The 12,197-nt window shown below is 33.2% G+C and overlaps 1 pseudogene; it reads left to right on the top strand.

Moving 5' to 3' along the window:
• The first annotated feature begins 7,417 nt into the window (after nt 1–7,417).
• Nucleotides 7,418–11,446, top strand: LOC110739852 (annotated as a pseudogene).
• The last annotated feature ends 751 nt before the right edge of the window (nt 11,447–12,197 follow it).

The following is a 12,197-nucleotide window of genomic DNA, read 5'->3' as shown; positions in this document are numbered from 1 at the left end:
GAGATGTTCATGAATACCAGGATGAGCACATGGTCATAATAGTGCTACCAATTCAAAGAACATTTGGTTTAACAAAGTTGTGTGTGTAGAATTTCCGGTAATGATATTTAAGATTATGGTTCAAAGCTACATGCTACCATTAATTAATTTTGTTGTTACTTTGAAAGTTTACACTAGGTGGAGGTTCAAATCGATAAGATACCTTCATTGATGCATAATTTTGTTGGTTAAGAACATATCCAATTTTGAAGACTAAAATTGTTAGAGTAGTCTTCATAATAGGTTTTGTGAATGATGGGAATTTAGTCCCACATTGGTAGAATAGAAGTTGGTTGTATAGGTTAATCTATATAGCTAAATGTTTGATGGAAGTCCCACATTGGTAGAATAGAAGAAATTAGCTTGTTCAATTCTATTTAACTTGTTGTTGAAAAAAGTTCCACATTAGTTGAATAGAGGATATTAGCTTACTCTATTCTATTTAACTTGATGTTGGGAAGAAACTCCAACATTGGTTAAATAGAAAAGTTTAGCTTGAAACTAGTCTATAAGTTACACTATTTTATTTAACTTGATGTTGGGAAGAAGCTCCCACATTGGTTAAATAAAAAAGTTTAGCTTGGAACTAGTCTATAAGTTTAATATTTGGAGCATAACAAAATTTTAACGTGTGCCATGGTTTATGACCACGAGCTAGATCGGGCGGGCTTTGCTCGGTTGGGTGCGAACATATACTTAGAAATACTTGCTTGCCCGATAGGGCTAAGTTAGCCCGGTCGGGCGCGAGGGCAAACTTATTTTCTGAAGTATAGATGGCCCGATCGGGCGCGAGCCTAGTTAAAAGATTTGTCCGTTTTATTTGCCCGACCAGGCGGCGCCCGATCGGACGAGTGTAAGCAGTTACTTTCCTACGGTTAAATTGATTAGGATAATAGTGACTATTCATTAAAAGTCAGATTATCTTAATTAATTATTTTTTGGAAATAGTGACTCTTGGATTAAAAAGGCTGTTCATTATATATTTTAATGGCTCCAAAATTATAACTGACATTTTTTCTTTTTACTTTATCTTCTTCTTCCTTATCTATTCTATTGTTCTCAAAGTGTTCTTAGGGAGTTCAATTACATTGCTTTAATTGATCTCGAACTTAGGGAAAATCCTGAAAGCATATTAACCGATAACCCATAGCAATCATAGTGAGGGTTAAAATTGCTTTAAGGATAGTGTAAACACATCCCTAATCCTTCATCCCCATAATTATTTTCTAACATTAATGATATTATAATCATCAGTATTTCTAAACGGATTACAAGCCCCCAATGAATCATCATATTATAGGTGGCTATGAAGTGTAATATATGCAACTAAATATATATATATCTTGCATGTTGAACTTGCAGTTACCTTTATTGTAAATGCAAACTGATTTACAAGCTTGGGAATAGATTTAAGCTTCATCCTCTGTTATAGTAACATGTATGGTGATCATGAAGGCCATTTTGCCTAATATCTAACGTCTATAAAAAAATTTAATTTACTTTTGAGAATTTTTTCTTTACTTTTGAGTAATTTTTATTTAATTTGATACACTTTGTTAAATCAAAGCGAGTTTTCCCTCTTAGCACTATCTAGTGAAAATCAAGCGAATTTATGATGTTGAGTTGTTGCTACTAATTCTTTGCATATTGAATTTTTGGGTTATTTGTCATTTGTCTGGAGTACAAAAAATATCTCATAATTGATTTTATGGGAAACCAAACAGACTTTTCAATATGGAGCAAGTGACGTCTAAGTTCCGACCCAGAAACGCAACATACCTTGGTCTAGTGTTTGATGCCTCTTACAGTGATAGCAGAGACACGCACACACATGACAAACAACCCAAAATTCAATATGTATTGCTTGCAGTACTATTTTTAATCTTGAAACTGATTATTTCAGATAAATTTATTCTTCTTGGCCAACACCGTATAGAAGGAGAAAGTATGTAAACAAGCCAACTTTTTAGAGTAAAATTTGATAGCAAGTTCAAGAAGTTATCTAATATTTTATTTACTTTTGAGATTTTTTTATTAACTTTTGAGTTATTTTCGTTTACTTTTTAACCTATACAAGCCTACTAGCTTAATAGGTTGAGCATTGTGCAAATGCACAAAAGATGTGGGTTCGAATCCCACGTAGGTTCTTTACTTTCCTCGTACGTCAAACTCAATATATTTGTTTCTTATAATTTGATTCAACTCTTAAGAATATGTAAGTCAATGACTCGGAGTTTTTGTGCTATAACGAAGTTTCCTTAGTCATTTTATCATTTCAAGATATTTAGTTATTCGTATACTTTAGACCTAATTTGATTTACTTCAATGATATTTTGATTTACTTTTTAGCATTATTTATTTACTTTATAGTAATTATGATTTACTTTTGACACATTTTTCTCTACTTTTGATCTTTTTTGGAGTTTTTTTATTTATTTTTTTTATTTATACTAGAGATATATTAATTTACTTTTCTAGTTTTCTTACTTACTTTTGAAAGATTTTGATTTACTTTTGAGGTATTTTGAATAACTTTAGAATGTCTTATAATTAACTTTTAACATAACCTATGTAAGAATTGAACCTACACCTCTATGCATCCGCATAGCGCTCTACCACTTGAGCTAATAGGTTTACTTTATAGTCTATTTTTGTTCACTTTAAACTCTTTTATATTTACTTTAGAGATAAATTAGGATTATGATCATTCTATGAAATTTGACAATTGCTAGTCTATAATACCCCAATAATTCTCTCTTTAAAAACCTATAAATACCTTTAATCATTTGCAAGAGAATTACTGACGTGCTACCGCCACGTGTTCAAACGTTAAGGCTAGTTCAGAATTTAGCAGCGGAAATACTAACTCAGTTATCAATAAGTTTCAAAACCAAAAATCAAAACCAAATTTAGTCTTACAAATTGGAACCATTAAGACCCTTATTCAAAACCCAATAAAAGTAGTAAATAAATCAAATCAGAGTTAAAATAAGTCCAACTTAAGAGTTGTAATAAACTGTGAAAATATCCAACACTCCACTCAAAATCCCACCACCTTGATGCAAGTTCTGATTATTTGTTAACGTGTGATCAATCTGCTCCCCAATATTACAAGTGTAAAAATTGGATCATTACAGGGTAAGTGAAGGGCGAAGGCCATGACCAAGAAAAGACACACAAAAGCACGCAATCAGCAACGCTGAGTACATACAAGCTACGAAATATAACAAAGAATTCCTAGCATACTACTAATAAGCAATCAACACACACAATTTAATTACTTACTCAGGCACATGTCTCAACTGTTAACATTACTAAGACTTCACTAATTAATGATAAATAATTCATTTCATTCATTGATTGGATTAAGAAAAAGACCAGGTTGTCCCCCTATGCTCCATTTCGGAACATTAATAAAAGAAAACCCTATGCCTCCTTTCGAAAACATTAACAAACATCCAATGGCAGACGGGCGCGACTCCGTAGCCATAGCTAGTATGAGATCTCATCTAACTCCTTATAGTTAGAAAAACATTTTTAAACAAGAGACTCGTAGATCAGACGGCCTCTAGAAAGTACACGGCTAATACCGTGTGCACCCCAACCCCTGTTTGTCATTACTCTAGATGTGCACAAATCTAGAGTTTTATTGCTCATCCATCTTACACTTTACGTGATTTACTAGTTTAAACTTGGTGATGACTCAAATCCAAAACGATACCATCAATCAAACAACAATCATTTAAGCAATTCAAGTTTCCGATTCAATTCTTGTTTTATTAGTGACAAACGATATTTAGTGTTGAATCCTAACTACCTCGGTGTATAAACACCTTAAGTGCATAAGGCACCTCAATCCTCAACCTTGTCTTATAAGAGTTTAATTCTCCCTTTACTCATTCCATTTCAATAAACATGAACGAGTATTAAAATAATTCATTCCACATATTCACATACCTTTGCCTCTAAGCTCATCTTGCATGTTAATGCATAAATAATACTTACAAGATAAATTAATACGCATTCCTCATACATGAAACAAAACCAATCACCACATTAATCACCAATCAAACTTACTACCATACAATTCCAACCAATCTACAAGTTTCCTAACATGATTCTAAGTCTTCCAAGTCCTTAAACATGCTTCTAGAGTCAAGGTTTTCGTATCCTTGTACGTACCTTGAGTAAACGAGTTGGTTGGCCACTCTAGGAACTAGAAATCGTCTTCTGCAAAGTCCTCTCCTAAACCAAACAATAATAATTCAATCAATACCCAAGCAATATAATTTACAGCAATACTAACTTACTTTAAAACCCCTTAAACCTTTGAAATAATGCTTTTAAATTGTTCCCAATAGCCAATGTTAATAATTAAATAGTTCAACTATAAGTCTACATGTTAAAATCACGAAATATAGCTTATAACATAAAATTCCAGCAACTTTAAAGTAAGGATTATAATTTGGAAATTTAGTTTAAAATTATAAAACAACCTTATAGACATCTATACTTGAAATAATCTTTATATAGTAGGTTAGTATGTTAAAAACCTAAAAATCCATCATAAAACCATGATTTAAAACCTTTAAAACTAAGATTAAAAATCTGAAAATTTAATTTAATAGTAGAATGTATGAATACAACAATCTAAACTTAAAATATATAATTAGAGTTCAACTAGTTTCATAAAAACTCAGTCAAACCTTCAAAATTCAATTAAACAACACTTTAAAACCTTCCTTTTTGCTAGAATTAAAAGCTTATATATTATTCTTAAAATTTCCTACATAAAAACATTAAAATACATACTTATTCATAAAATTACAGCAAGTTTAAAGCTTTATAAAAATCTGAAAATTTATTTTAAACATTAAACCTTCGTTAAAAATCAAAAACTGCCTGAAAACCATATTTAGAGGTCGAATTTGGCCACGAGAGGGTGGTGTTCACTACCAAAGGTTGTGAGTTTTGATTAAAACGTCGTTTACACATGAAAAACACTATTTATTTTTTGTAAAAATCGGACGATTTAGAATCTAAACGTGATTAAAAATAAATTAAGAACGGAGATCATAAGTTGATTACGGAAAACTGTTTTTTTTTTATGCTTAATTAATCATTAGAAATTCAATAGGAACAAAAGCCCCAAATTAATTGATCATTAGAACCCTAAAATCCCAATTAACTAAATTAAAACCCTAGGTTTAAAATTACAAAATCTGAAAATTAAAACAACAATTATAATCTGAAATTTATTAGTCTAAAACATCAAAAACATGATTTTGATACTAAATAAACTAATTTCAATCAATAAAAAACCAAAACCCAAAAATCAATTGCATAAGCTTTATGAAAATAATAAGAAATAAATGAGGAAGAAAATAAGACTAACTTTTTTGTGTGGGAGAAAATTTGGGGATTCATGGGGTATTTATAGGAGAGAATTATAGGGCAGAATTGGGCCTCATGAAAATAATGGGCCAATTACATAAACAAATGGGTTAGACTTTGTTTTTATAATAATGGATTGTAGGATATAGGTTCATAAAATAATTTAGCCTAAAATAATTTTTGACCCAAATTAATAATTTGAAAATTAAATTCTGGAAAAATACAAATAAATATTATAATTAAAATAAAATAAAATTTATAAAATATTTAAAAATACGGGGGATTACAAAGTCGTCAAGACAAAAGGTTTAATGAAAACCTATGATTAAAATTCACAACAGATGCATCATCACACTTGAACTCCATACATTGACAGCCCATGCATTCTTCTAGCAAATACCATTCTCATTCTTGCAACCAAGGATTCTGCCATGACAACAACCAACTCTGCATTCAATTATTGCCCCATAGCCATAATCTTCCCTCGTTCATCACTAATTACAACACCCAAGCCAGCCCCCCACCTTTGAACTCTGCTAGATACACGTGGCACCCAAGAGCTCCCAGCAACTGCCTATTCAAACTCCTCCCTAGCTGTCCCAGATACCTATCATTGTAGTTTTATAAAATGCCCAACAAGTCAAACAGACCTCATGACTACAATATCCCAATTCTAACATTACTCATTAAACACAACAGAGTTCCTATTAGACCACAAATATCAAAAAGTCCTCATTAGTTTACTTTAAGAGATGATTAGTATACTTTAAGAGAGATTTAGTTTACTCTTATGAAATTTATACATAATTAAATAAATTATCTAAATGAAATGGACCTCAGATGGAACATCAATTGTGTTTGAGACTTTTAATCACCATTAACAGACAACATATATATGTGACCTCTCACAGGATTTTCATCAAACAGTTGACATGCAAAGTTACAAAATAAGAACTTCTTTTATACTAATAAAATTATTTAACAAAAAAATCACTGAAACACAAAAAGGAAAAAAAAAAAAACCAACAACAAAATTATAGAAAAATTACTTGATTTCGCATATAATTTCAACTTCAAACACCTTTAATTACGCACAACCTCAATCTCTCGCAACCTCATTTTGAACAACTTCAAATTTCAGCAAAATTCAACCTGAAAACACTAAAATAAGTTAGTAATTGCATAAAAAATAGTTTAAGACATCTTTGCAGTTTTACACAACTTCGAGCTACAAAGTTCACTAAAACAAACAAATATAATCACTAAATAAATCTGGAAAAACCGTTGATTTTAGACTTAAATTTTGCTAAATATTAATTATAAACATAAGAAATTGTAATCAATACCTTAATTAGACATCAACTTTTGCAGATTCTTGTGAAGAAATTTTCAGCATCGTATCGAGAAACTTCGAATTCGCATAAATTTTTCGAATTCGTACAAGTTAGACCTAATTTAATTTGAGTCGAAAATTGACACAATATTGGATTCAAAATGCAGATTTCAAGACGTAAATGATCTTTAGCAACATGAATTTCAAAATTTCATGTTCAAGTAAGAAGAATTTGATCTTCATCGAGCGTAAAGAGGTGGTTGAACGTTTTTGATGGAGGAGAGAGAAAACGACCTCTTAGTTTTTTCAATTTGTGAAACAATTAATATGCCAGATTAAATCCTAGCCGTCCATTTCTATATAATCGAGCGGTCGGTATTAGTTCCTAGTTCCTATTATAGGATTGGTTCTCATTATATATATATATATATATATATATATATATATATATATATATATATATACATATAAAATGACCTGGGGCATCGCACTAGTTGAATATAAATAGCTAGAGACATGGAGTATAAGGTCTATTTTTATATATAAAAAAAATTAGGTCCATTAAGTCCTAAACTTAATTGGACCTGATTTTTCAGATTTGAACCAAGAAACGACCGGTTGATTTAGGTCTGGTCTCAAACATGCAAAAATAGAGATTCGGGCAGCTGAACAGCCCTGGTGACGGTCCAAGAATGATCGCTCAATAAAAATGGAACGCGCGGGTCGAACCAGATATGCTGAATCAAGAGTGAAACCTGAACCCTGCAAAAGTGTCAAAACAGTTCGGCTTATTCGAGCTAAAGCCAGTAGCCGTTTTCATGTAATCCCTTCCTCAAAATTTCACAATGCTAAGCTGCAAGAGATTCCTGCAAAAACCCATCAAACGAAAGAACAAAAAGAAGCAAAACAAGAAGAAATCAAGAACAACTCCCAACAAAAATGGCTGTAATTTTCCTAAAACCCAACAACCTACTCATAGTTTTGAAGAAAATGAACCAGAAGATGATGGTTTTAGGCTAAGAACTTCCGCCCTTCAAATAATCATGGAGTTCAACCACTGGGTAATCTTTTTCTCAGCTCAAATTCTCATAATTCCAGAGATATTGGCTTAGGTAATTTGAAAGTTCTTACTGATGAACTTGTTCTTGAAATTTTAGGGTTTTTGGATGCTAATTATTTAGGGATTTTAGCTACTGTTAGTAAATCTTTATATGTATTTAGTACCCATGAACCTCTTTGGAGGGATTTGGTATTGGAAACCCTTAAAGGTGGATTTTTGTATAATGGGTCATGGAGAAAAACTTATATTGCTGCTCTTGTTTTGATAATTCAAAAATTGGGTCTTGTGGGTTGGGAATTAGGGATTTTTATTCTGATTTTATGTTTCAAAGTTGGTTATGTGCTAATCTTGAGATGAAACATGAGTGGCTACAGAGGGATAACATACCGCGAAGGCGGGGGATTTCTGTTGAGGAATTTATAAGAGATTTTGAGGAGCCAAATAAGCCTGTGTTGTTGGAAGGTTGCTTGGATAGCTGGGTTGCAAAGGATAAATGGGATAAGGATTATTTGATTAAAAGTTGTGGTGATGTTAAGTTTTCGGTTGGTCCGGTTGAAATGAAGCTTGAGGATTACTTTAGGTATTCTGACCTTACTAGGGAAGAGAGACCCTTGTATTTGTTTGATCCTAAGTTTGCAGAGAAAGTTCTGACGTTGGGTAGAGAGTATGAAGTTCCTATATACTTCAGGGAGGATTTGTTTTCTGTTTTGGGTAAAGAGAGGCCTGATTACAGGTGGATAATAATTGGACCTGCTGGGTCGGGTTCTTCATTTCATATTGATCCTAATTCAACATCAGCTTGGAACGCTGTGATTAAGGGGTCCAAAAAGTGGGTTTTATTTCCTCCTGAGATTGTACCGCCTGGTGTCCATCCTAGCCCTGATGGTGCTGAAGTGGCATGTCCAATTTCAATAATTGAGTGGTTTATGAATTTTTATGGAGCCACAAAAGATTGGAGGAGGAGACCCATTGAGTGTGTCTGTAAAGCAGGCGAGGTTCTCTTTGTACCTAATGGATGGTGGCCTTTGGTTATCAACTTAGAAGAATCTATTGCTATCACACAGAACTATGTTAGCAGGTATGTCTCCTAAATATCTCTGCTAATCACTATGCAATGTCAAAATTTACTGTGGCTAGACTCGTCAACCCTTTTTGAATTATTTGCTTTCTGAATCTGCTTCCTCAAGTGTTTGAGTGCCTTCTCTAGCTCACCTTAAAATGCTACAATTGTGATAACTTAGTTTTCAAGTTAATGATCAAAGATTATTGTTGATGATTGTAAATTTATTATGATAAATTGCTTATCATTTACTATTCTTAAAGAATTTAGCAATAGTGTCCACTTTCAAGGAGTAAAGTGGACTCTAGTGAAAGAGTGTATCATATGCATAGCTATCAGACTGTTGCTAGATATGGTACACATAGTATCACTTAGCTTGGTGAAGTGGTGAACCATATTCTTCTTCCCTTTGTTTCCCCTCATTAGTACAGACAATTAAAAAAGACATAAGTGATGGCATTTTGCTGTAAACAAACCATATCCTCCTAGTTGGTGGTACAGAATTTCTTTATTAAATCAATATTTAGATTTTGTAAGCATAACCTGCTGAGATATCTTTTTATTTGGGCTGCCCTCATTATTATAATTCAATATGTTTTCTCTATTGAGGTTTAGATAATCTTGCTTTGCATAATTCTTAGCTATCTAGCTGGAAAAGTGTTATTATGTGTATGGTTGCTGAAAAAAAATTGAATTGAGATGAAAAGGTTTTACTCTTCCATATATGTTGAGTTGTTGATTCCAAGAACTGAGACGTCCACTTTTCTCATTGTGCCAATTTTATTGTTATCGTTTTGCTGCTATGTGATTATAACTCATTCTGAGTTCAAACATTCTGATCTATTTTATAGTCCTATAGGTTGTTAGTTTGCTACTTGATATTTATATTATGTATAATCCTATAATTGCTGTTATATTAATATTATGGTCCTCTAATGTAAGGGGGTAGGGGTGTAGCTCCATACCTCAATAGTTACTGCTTGCCTGGAAACTTTTGATCAAAAACTTGTCATCTACCAGAACGCTGTCTAATCTCATTCCATTACTTTTCATTATGTTTTTGAAAGTGTAATTACTCTCTAGTCATAGTAGACAATTAAGGCAGCAATGCAATCAACTTATTGTGTAATAATAGTAATTAGTTTGGCCATTTGTCGGCAACCCAATAATTGACAAGTTCTTATAATGATAAGTTGGGTCCTGGCCTATTGGAGGAGGCAACAAAGTTGAGTCATTTGAGTGTATTGAACAAAATCAATTTAGATGTTATACCGGTGCAGCACTCTTTCTGACTCTAACAAGGCTTCTAGCTTGGACAGGATAGGGGCTGGCAGTGTATAAGAAGGAGCGCCTAGGCACTGAGGCCCAAGGTGACATGGGCAGTGTGCCTTTTTTGGTATGTGTCCAGAGGTGCACCATGCCTAGATTTTCCAGACTCCAGAGTCCAGATGTCGCGCAGGTTTTCTTCAGATTTTTATTTCACTTATTATTTAGTGCGCAAATGTGCCTCACTTCAATGAGACGAAATACCTATCACCTTGGTGCGCCTTGAGCCTTTTTATTCCTTGGGGGGTGGTCAGATACTCAGATGTGCTTGTATTTGCCCATATTATCGCATTGAGGCTCCTACTGCCGGGTCATCCTTGGGTCTGAGAATCTTCTTTTTGACACGCAGTCTATACAAGAGCCAAGAGCAATAACACCATTTTCTTTTCAAGGAGAACAGAAGCTAAGAATGTCCAATTGATATCAAGTGTGGCTGTTCAAAGAAACGTACAGATAAAAATAAAATAAATAAAGACATCCAGATTTTATAAAATTGAATCACTAATTGAAATTCTATCCTTACATTGTTCTGGGATTGCCACGAGAGACTGTCCAGCTCGTCTTCAAGTACATATTATCTTTATAAATTTGGCTTTAGTATGATTGCTGTCTGCTTGTGTTATTCAAGTTTACTTTGCTATGCATGCCTTAAGAAGTTAAGAATGCAAGAATTGTTCTTATATGGTAATTGGTACTAAGACTTGTATAAGCCACTACAGAGCTTCACTGCTCCTAAGTGATGAATCATGTGACATTTTTCTTGTCTTGCCTCATCAGGAGAAATTTGCTGAATGTATTGGAATTCCTCCAGAAGCCAAATGCGAGTGAACTTGTATCAGGAACAAGGGACCGTGTCAATCTGCACAATAAGTTCAAAGAAGTTATTGAGGTTGCTTTTCCTGGGACTATAGACCAGCTAGTGACTAAAGCTGAAGAAAAGAAGAAGAAACGTCCATTTTGGGAAACTGTTTCAGATTCTAATGCTGGGGCTTTCAAGTTTTCCTTCTTAGGCTAGATTATGCAGATTTCGGGTTGCTGGAGACAATATTCTGGTGTTGAGCTTATATAGTGCTATCTTACTCTGGTATTTTCATTTAAGTTATAGATTATTTTATAGTTATTGATTTTGATTTTTCATTTATCCAATTATCCGTCAATTCATTTTCAGGATTCCTTTTTATAATCAATTATTTACTTTAAAAAAGAAATTCTAATATGATCATATTTCAGTCAATTTTGTTTCAGTATAATTATGTCTCTCTTTCCATGTTTCCATTATTCTTTTGTCCCTGGCTGTCATCGGTTTTTTGGAAGGAATTTCTTAATACAATATTACAATTCCAAGGTTTGCTTGATCATGTATTGCAAGAGTTCTTCTGATGCGTCTGTAAAACAAATTTCTTCATTTCATACATGCTCTTGTACATCTCAACTCTCAAGGAAAGGCTCTGTATCTCTGTAGGCAATAGTAAAATTCTGAATATGCTCCAAAAGTTGTTCTTTCTAGAGGGTGGTATTTGGGTGTAATATCTACATAGAAAGAATTGTACTTTCTTCACAAGGAAAAAGCTGATTTTGTGAAAAAATTCAATCTAACATAAAAAATTGTCATTAATCCGCGTTCACATGCGTGGGATATTTCCTTGGTTCACCGGTATTTCGATAATTCTACAGCGTTGCGAATTTTTTATGCTGAGTGCCCTCTGTGTACGATGGATGATTTTGTTTATTGGAAGTTTACTCATGATGGCCAATTTTCTATAAAGTCAGCATACACATTGCTAGTTTATCAGTCGTTAGCCTCTGGAGTTTCTAGCTTCTGATCCCTGGTGGAGAAGCTTTTGGGGACTGCCTCTCCTCCCAAAGTTGAAGATTTTTTGCGGGAAAATGCTACATACTGCTTTGCCTCTGTCGACTGCTCTAAGTTTATGAGGTTTCCGGTAAATCCTACATGTGTGTTCTTTGTCTTGTCCATTTCGCCTTTT

Source organism: Chenopodium quinoa, unplaced genomic scaffold (genome assembly GCF_001683475.1).
Source record: "Chenopodium quinoa cultivar QQ74 unplaced genomic scaffold, ASM168347v1, whole genome shotgun sequence".
NCBI lineage: Eukaryota > Viridiplantae > Streptophyta > Magnoliopsida > Caryophyllales > Amaranthaceae > Chenopodium > Chenopodium quinoa.
The sequence above is the reverse complement of the archived record's forward strand: the minus strand, read 5'-3'. Positions and strand labels throughout refer to the sequence as shown.